The sequence below is a fragment of the Lutra lutra genome, chromosome 1, assembly GCF_902655055.1.
Source record: "Lutra lutra chromosome 1, mLutLut1.2, whole genome shotgun sequence".
Classification (NCBI taxonomy): domain Eukaryota; kingdom Metazoa; phylum Chordata; class Mammalia; order Carnivora; family Mustelidae; genus Lutra; species Lutra lutra.
This window is the reverse complement of record NC_062278.1, coordinates 13,690,175-13,699,547: the sequence shown is the minus strand read 5'-3', so window position 1 is coordinate 13,699,547 and position 9,373 is coordinate 13,690,175.

The following is a 9,373-nucleotide window of genomic DNA, read 5'->3' as shown; positions in this document are numbered from 1 at the left end:
CTCTCTCTCTCTGCCTCTCTGCCTACTTGTGATCTCTCTGTCAAATAAATAAATAAATAAATCTTAAAAAAAAAAGGGGGGGGGGGTTTCGGAACCAAGAGAAAAACAAATACAAATATTGTGATTACTGACTATCTCTACCTTTATCAGAATGTGAGACAGTTGCTTAGTGTGCTGGTTAATTTTATGTGTTGTCTTGAGTGGGTAAGGTATGCCCAGATCCAGCTGGCAGAACACTATTTCTGGATGTGTCTGAGGGTATTTCCAGAAGTGATTAGCACGCGTATTGGTGAACCGAGTGAAGCAGCTGGTCCTCCCCAACATAGGTGGGCATCATCCAGTCCTCTGACGGTCTGTATTGAACACAGAGGCAAAGGAAGGGCAAATTCACTCTCTCTGCGTGGGCTAGACACCCATCTTCTCCTGACCTTGGACATAGGCACTCCTGGTTCTCAAGCCTCCCAACTCAGACTGAATTACACCACCGGCTTCCCTGGATCTCCAACCTACAGACAGCATCTCATAGGACTTCCCAGCCTCGTTCATCATGCCAGCCAATTCCTCACAATAAATCTCTTCAGATTTTATATATATATGGAAACGTGTGTGTGTGTGTGTGTGTGTGTGTGTGTGTGTGTGTGTGTGTGGATTCTGTTATTTCTGTTTCTCTAGAGAAGCCTGACCGATACAACTGAAATAATAAATCAGAGCTGGGGGCAGATGCCTGGCTGGCTTAGTCAGTAGAGCACACAGCTCTTGATGTTAGGGTTGTAGAAGTTCGAATCCCGTGTTGGGTGCAGAGATTACATAAAAATAAAATCTTCAGATAAATCAGAGCCAGACCATGGAGCCTCAAAGACTAAAATCAGGAACACCTAGCAGACAAACATTAACTCTACATCTTATTTTGTGACCGGGACAGCCAACAACTGGACAGAATAAGAAACTGGCTCAAGGGGACACAAGCAACAGAAAATTCAGTCAAAACCAATTCCATGAGAGAGCCCATGTCACCTCCTTCCCGCTAATTTGAATAGGCTGCCCAAGAAGGAAAAGCCGGGGTAATGTAAATGAGAACAGGGTAGATTATCTCCTTCTCGACCTCCCAGGGACATTTCAGGTCCTTAAAACCCGTGGAGTCCAAGGCGCAAATACCAGGTTCCAGCAAACTTCTCACTAACCTAGTTGTGGAATGAGGCATGTCTGCAGAAGGGCACCATTTCTTTGAGGTTCTAAATCACCCCACACTTAAAGAATTCTATCCACACCAAAGTAATTTAAAATAGAGAAGTCATCGTGTTTGCAGCACTCCTTTCCCACCCCTCATCACACACACGTTTTCCCTTGTCTCTCAGGCTACAGAGTTCTTTGTTTTGAAATATTAAATCAGGGGTGCCTGGGGGGCTCAGTTGGTTAAGTAAGCATCTACCTTCCGCTCAGGTAATGATCCCAGGGTCCTGGGATCAAGTCCCACAACAGGCTCCTTGTTCAGTGGGGAGCCTGCTTCTCCCTCTACCTGCCACTCCCCCTGCTTGCATTCTCTCTGAAAAGTAAATAAATAAAATCTTTTTTAAAAAAATAAAATATTTGATCAATTTTTTTCTAATTGGTGAAATCTGATTTTGATTGTTAACTCTCCCAGTTAAAAGCCTTCCGTTGTACCCTGAGGCTAATAATACATTATAATAATACATTATATGTTAATAAAAAAATAAAAATTTAAAAAAAAAAGTCTTCCATGGATACCTCTCCCGAATAACACAGAGGAAGATATGGAACAGAGAAGTTGAAAACACTAAAAAGAAATACTTTTTTTTCTGAAATAATTTATTAGTGATCAGTTAAGAAAATAATAAAAGCTAAAGTTCCTGTCAGCAGCCAAAGAAGAGAACTACTGGAAAGCTATACAGTCTCCGGGCAGAAAATGAGTTTTAAACTATCGAATGTCAAAATCTCAGTGCTTCCCAGATTTGACAACGGATTTTTCTGAATAGCGCCTGTTGTCCTCTCTGGGGCCAGGACAGGTAAGACCCCCAGAAAATGAATAGTTGGGGAAAGGAACACAGAACCCCCGCTATGTGACCGTACTTTATCTACACACAAAAACAGAAGTCCATTTTCATCTGGTAAAAGCTGATAAAGGGGAGGTTTAACTCTCTTTGCCATTTGGTGCCTGTACTCGGGGAGTTTGTCCTTAGTAGGGACCATAGAACTCAGCATGCAGGCGGTGATGAATGTCCCCAGAACTTGCTAAGCAAAAACATCACTCCCCTGCTGTCATATCTTAGGCTGACTGATTGGAATAAAGAAGGGAGAGGGGCGCTTGGGTGGCTCAATGGGTTAAAGCCTCTGCCTTCAGCTTGGGTCATGATCCCAGGTCCTGGGATCGAATCCTGCATTGGGCTCTCTGCTCATCAGGGAGTCTGCTTCCCCCTCTCTCTCTCTGCCAGCATCTCTACCTACTTGTGATCTCTGTCTGTCAAATAAACAAACAAATAAAATCTTTAAAAAAAAAAAGGGGGGGGGAGAAATTTTTAAAAAGGAAAAGCAGAGGCAGGAACAGAAGGAGGGAAAAAGAGACAGAGAATGAGGGTAAGGACAATAATTTTTGTTCAAGGCCTCAGTGTGGACTTGCCGTAGAACCTTTTTTTCAAAAAAATCGTAGTGAAAGAGCGACCTCTACTGGTCAAATTGAGGAAATTCAAGGACTTCTCTCAACCAAAGTCCACTAAATTTCAAAGATGGATGATTCAAAAATGGCAGATGTATTAAACTACATTGAAAAAGAACTGCATTCAAAGTTTAATAAATCTGCCATTGTGCACTAAAATGAACCCCACAAACTAACAAACTCAACTCAGGGTCAGTGTCCCAAGAGTGATGAGTTCCAGAAAGTCCAGTGAGAAATTAGGCATGTTTAAAGATCTTAGGATCTATCCTTCACAGTGACCTCCCTCCCCAGTTAAATTAAGCAAAGCAGCTCAAATGTACCCTCTTAGGGTGAGGCGACTTCTCCAAAATATAATCCAGGATCAAAGACTACACCCACTGTTCTAAAGTAACAGGAAGTGGGAGGATGTGTGAGGTCACGGTGGCCCCATTTGGGATCCATTTTGAGAAGGATAGACTTAAATTTGTTTGTAAAAATGGGCAACCTTGGGCCAAGACCAAACAGTCTGTTTTCCCAACTGGAAAATGAACATGGGGACAGCTTCTTTCATGGTTTTTCCAAGGAGTCCACGAGAGAGCATGAAACACTAAACAGGCGGAGAAATCGTGGCACCCTCGTGCCCTGTCTGTGTGGTACCCTTGTCACTGAGCACAATACAGCCTCTCATTAGTGAAACTACACATCCAACCTTTGTGTATTAGCTCTTCCACGTTTACATCTATACTCTTAAAAAACTGAAGATAATTTCTTTTACATTTTTTTATTGCGGTAAAATGCGCAAAACATAAACCATTTTAACCATGTGTTAATTACATTCCCAGGTTTGTGCAACCATCCCCACCATTTCCAAACTATTTTCATCACCTCGAAACTTCATACCCACTAAACAATTCCCCGTTCCCCTTCTCCTCCCCCCCCACCAACCCTGATAACCTCCACTCTACCTTCTGTCTTTTTTTAAGATTTTATTTATTTATTTGGCAGGCAGAGATCACAAGTAGGCAGAGAGGCAGGCAGAGAGAGAGAGGGAGGAGGAGGAAGCGGGCTCCCTGCTGAGCAGAGAGCCCGATGCGGGGCTCGATCCCAGGACCCTGGGATCATGACCTGAGCCAAAAGCAGAGGCTTTAACCCACTGAGCCACCCAGGCGCCCCTCTACCTTCTGTCTTTATGAATTTGCACATTCTGGATTTTTCACATAAGTGGAATCATACAATATTTGTCCTTCCGCATCTGGTTTATTTCACTTAGCCTTCTGTTTTCAAGGTTCATCTGTGTTGCTGCATATATCAAAACTGCTTTCCTTTTTACAACTGAATAATATTCCACTGCACGTTCCTGCGTTTCGCTTTTTCCGCTCATTTTTTCGCTTTTGATGGACACCTGAGTGACTCCCACCTCTGGACTATCGTAAATAATGCTGTTGGGAATATTAGTGTGTAAGTATCTGTTTGAGTCCCTGTTTTCAATGCTTCTAGGAAAGGCATTGCTGGGTCACACAGTAATTCTATGTTTAACTTTCTGAGAAGCTGCCAAGTTAGTTCCCAGAACATCCTCACCATTCTACATTCCTATGCTTGACATACAAGTGTTGCAACGTATTTATATCCTCACCAACACTTGTTATTTTCTGGATTTTTTTTCTTTTCTGTTATCACCATCCTGGCAGGTGTGAAATAGCACCTCTTTACAGTTTTGACTTGCATTGCCCCATGACTAAAGATGTTGAGCATCTTATGTGCTAATTGGCCATCTGTGTACCTTTTTTGGAGAAATGTTTGTTCAAGCCCTTTGCCCATTTATTTAATTGGATTGTCTTTTTTGTTGTTGAGTTGTTGGTTCTTTTTTTGTATTCTGAATATTAAACACTTATCAAATACATGATTTGCAAATATTCTCCCCCATTCTGAGGGTTGTCTTTTCACTGTCTCAATGGTGTCTCTTTTTTTAAAGATTTTATTTATTTGAGAGAGAAAGAAAGAGTGAGAGAGAGAGAGAGAGCGGGGTGAGGGGCAGAAGTAGAAGCAGACTCCCCACTGAGCAGGGAGCCAGATGTAGGACTCAATCCCAGGACTCTGGGATCATGCCCTGCGCTGAAGGCAGACACTTAACTGACTGAGCCACCCAGGTGCTCGCAATGGTATATTTTGATGCATGAACATTTTTAATGTTGATGAAGTCCAGCTTATCTGTTTCTTCTTGTCCAGTTTGCCCATTTTGTCCCATTTGGTGATACCTTGTTTTGGGGTGAAAAAAATAACCATTCTACCTATTTGACAACCACTCACTGCACCTGCTCCCCTGTCTGACACGTGAGGATCTGCTTCCAGCCAGACTCTGCTCCTGCCCAGTTCTTCAGCACCCACATTCCCGAGCTTCTCTGTCAGCCTCTCTAGCTCATCACTCCTACTTGGAGTCCTAGATCATTCTACCACAACGAAGCAATGTTTACAAATGAGATGACAACCTAATTTATCACCGTGCATCAGTTTGGGTCACACTAGGTCATGGCCCCACATTTCAGCCCCCTCAAATCATCTAACATCTCCTCTCTCTTCATGGGCCTTCTGCGCCCCTGCCGCTCGTCCTCCCACATCCTCCCATCATGTCCTACAGGACACTCGAGCTTTGATGAACAGCCCCAGCCCCCATGGCATGGCTCACCTTCATGCTGCGACCTGCTGAATTTGCCCTGGATTGGTGAAATCTGGGACACACAGTTGCATTCCAGTTGGAAGGGAGGTGGGCAAGGGCTACGGATGGAAGGGTCCCAAATTCTCCCTTGAGAAGGCAGGACAAGCCTTCCACGGTAAGACCCTATCCAGATGCCCCAAGAATGTTCAAACGATACTACCGCCGAGCTGTCTGGCAGGTGTCCATTGCCAAGGCTCTTTCAGCCAAAAGGCAAGAGTAAGCACTGGTGGGAGAGAAGGTTCGAGAGCAGGGCTCTGTGATGGACGAAGACGACAGGGGTGACTAGCTGTCCAGCTCGCTCAACCCTGTAGAAAGTGATTCCAGTTACTGGGATGAGATACGATGAAGAAAAAGGAGGGGTGGAAATGATGAGTCCGGTTTTGGAAACACTTAGCTTGAAGGGTTTATAAGTCTATAGGTTCAAAGAATTTTCCAGATTCTCAGGCTCAGGTAGAGGCACCAACAGTCACCTGAGGGCCTGGTGTATGGCACCAGCAGCTGTCCCAACTCTGCCCACCATCAGCTGATTCTCATCTCCAAGCTTTGCTCAGACTGACCTCCTCTGAAGACCTGAGTGGTTCTCTCCTATCCCTGAACACTGCCCCCGCCCCCCGCTAGACCCCAGTTACTAACGTGTGCGAACTTGTAAAATATACTTCATCACTATCGTGTATGAGCTGGGAAGTCCTCTTCACCATTTAGGGCCTCAGTTCCTCATCTGTACAATCAGAGGATTAGAAAAGATGATCTCTAAGGGTCCTCTAAGGGTGCACACTGGGCTCTGGGTCTAAATAAGACGCGGCACTTCGCCGATTTACCACCAGGAGGCACCAGAGAGGCGCCCTCTCCCGGGCAGGACAAGCGCCCGCGGCCGAGCGGGGCACCTAGGCGGGTCGCAGTGGGACACGATCCTTCCAAATGCTCCTTACTCGGGCAGATCGTTAAGTAGGAAAAAACGTTCAGAAAGTAAGAGCCAGCTTTATCTTCTTCACCGCTTCATTAAGGTAAAAAGCATCCTACTGCTTGCTCTGCATTGCCAGAGCTGGAGACAGATGTATGAATTTTCAAAGCAAATTAGACCCAATAATTTTCAGTCCAATTATAAGACAGGCAAGGAGAAAAGGATTTTTCTTGCCCATGATTGATACGACCTGTAGTTCCCGGCTCGGACTCATTAAAATCGCCTGCTTGCCTTAAAAGATACTGATCGCAGCCCAGAGCCGAGTCAGACGCTGCCACAGCTAAGGAAGGAGCTTGGGACGGACCCCCGGTTGGGCTCGCCTCCCCCCACCTCCTGCAAACTCGGTTCCCCTCGGTGTCAACCCCGCGAGAGAAACTTGAGACCATGCGACAGGTGTCCAGCAGGGGGCACTCGTGTCCACGTGGCGCCTTCAGAGCAGCTCGGGCGAAAAGCTGGATGGTGGTAACGAGCGCAGAGCCATTCCCTTCTCATCCTGGTCGAGGGCATGAACCCATAAAGAAAATACGAGAATATTACGTTCGTTCTTTTTCAAAGAAGCGGGGACAGTGTCTTGATCCTTGTAATTCTAGCATCCTGTCGTTATAGTCCATCGGTGACTTTTCCTGCTGGAAATGCTGGGATTCCCCAGTCTGTTTCTTGGTGTGGGGTCTGATCCTGGTCACTGGTGTGGGGTCTCATCCTTGTCATTCACCAACAGAAAAGTTGCCAAGGTGCAAGTCACACTTCCTTCGAGCCTTCTTTTCTCTCGTCTACTATGGAGATTAGGATGACAGTGCAGCCCATCCCAGGGGATCTTGTAAGGGTCAGAGAGAGGGGGTACGAGGCTGCAAATGCCCAGTGAAACTCATTTAGAAGTGAGGGGTAGCTTGGCAGTATTTTATGTACAATTAGCCAAAAGCGTAAATAATCCAAACATCCAAAATTCTCGAATTGAAGTTGAGACCCTCATTTGTCAGCAAGTATTTAAGGGTCTGCAGTGTGTCCACTGAAATGAAATCTTTGTAACCATTAGGAACTATTAATAAAGGGATGCCTGGGTGTCTATATTGGTTAAGGCAGTTAAATTAGACTCAGGTCATAATCCTGGGATCCTGGGATCGAGCTCCATGTTGGGCTTCCCGCTCAGCAGGGAGTTTGCTTTTCTCCCTCTGCCCCTCCCCCTGCTTGTGCTCTCTCTCGATCTCTCTCTTTGTCTATCTGAAATAAAATCTACAAAAAAAAAAAGAAAAGAAAAGAAACTGTTTTTAAAGGATGCTTAATGGCACGGGGAGCTGTTCATTACGTGTAAGTGAAATTCAGCAGACCACAGTACAGTAAGGTACAATATGACTGCCTTTAAATATGGATATATTTATATCCGTATATTTCATAGATATGCATATACATAGAAAGCCAGAGGAAATGGAAGGCAGTACCCCGTGGAAGCAATGGTTATGGCTGGACAAAATAGACTTACTGTGTGTAGCTGCCCTCCCCCAGTCATTTTTCAGACTAAAGAAACAGAAATGAGCTAATGGGACAACTCAGTGGGTTTCCCTTTATTTTAATTTAGTATTGATGTATCTTAACATAAATAAAATCGTATACATTTGAACTTACATTAATTTAATAAATTTAAAAATAAATACACAAAAACAAATTCAAGTGAATTGTATTTCCAACAATGAGGGGATTTTTATATTTCACATCCTTGAACATCTTCATGTGGCGTTAAGCTTCTCTATACCTGTCTCAAATACCGAGCTCCTTCTCAGGAAGCACATGGGAAGGAAGAAAAACAGTTCTCCGTAAACAGAAATTCTATACAATGTGTGTATCAGGGCATTTCATGCACTCATTTTGACAAATTGTGAGTTTTGTGGGTCAAGAATTACGGTTATCTGCCTCGGTCCCCCAATCTCTCATCATATCATAGGTGCTCCATAAATGTTAATTAGATGTATGGACTTTCAAATTTCCAAGCTAAATTAGATCCAGTAGTTTTCAGTCCAATTACAAGACAGAGAACCAGAAAAGCATGGCCTGTGATTGAAGGCGTGCTATAGTTCACAGCTCTACACGCACGTTAGAATCACCTGGATGCTTTCAAATAAACTAAAGTCAATGCGGGTATCGCTACCCTATTTTTTTTTAACTGCTGGTAAAATTCTCTAGTATGAACCATTTATTTAACTCTTCCATACCTCGGTCTCTCATCTATGTATTTGCTGCTAGTGCAAGTCCTGTAATATGTACACACAGCTGTTGCTTGGGTGAGAATGTCAAACACCTGTTTCCTAAAAGCAAAGTTTTATATAAGAAACAATTAGAAATAGATTAGATAGTATTACTTAGAGCTTCAGTCCATAATTGGGGTTATAATAGTTACTATTGGGCCCCGTCTTTCATTTTTCCAGCTGTATCTGAGATGGACACACCGAGAGAGTAGCGCTTACCAAATGATACTTACCAGTTTCTCTTTGCCTACAGGTATCCTCTCTGTCTTCAACACTTGTTTGTCTGGCTTTGAGGGTCTTCCAGTTCTGGGTGTCTCTTCTGCTGGTTGGCTTTTAGGAGGGTCTCCCTGGTTGTGGGCGGGGTAGGGTGTGGGCATCCTGTTTACGGAAAATACAGAAACAGAACCAAAGAGCCAGATTCTATGCTTCTTAATTTACTAACCCGTTCCGTCATGTGTTATGGGGTTTTAAACATGAATTCAAACTTCCCTCTCATGGATACCCTCCCCACTTTGTGTCTCTGTCCTTACTGGGGACACCTCAGAATTCGAAGGATTTTCTTTGGCCCCCAAAGAGCATTTTGTTAATCAATACATATGATTTTATAAATATGTATCTCAGGTAGAGAAATATACCCATCATTCTGCCTGGCATGTGTGTAAGCGTGATTGCTCACTAGTTACTGTGAGTGCAGTTCAGAGTCAGGACATGTAGCGTTTAAGTCTGTCTCAGACCCTATTTGAAGGTGGATGGATCATTTCATTAGGCTTTTTAAAAATTGACAAAAACCCTGGGCTTCTCTACTCACTCAC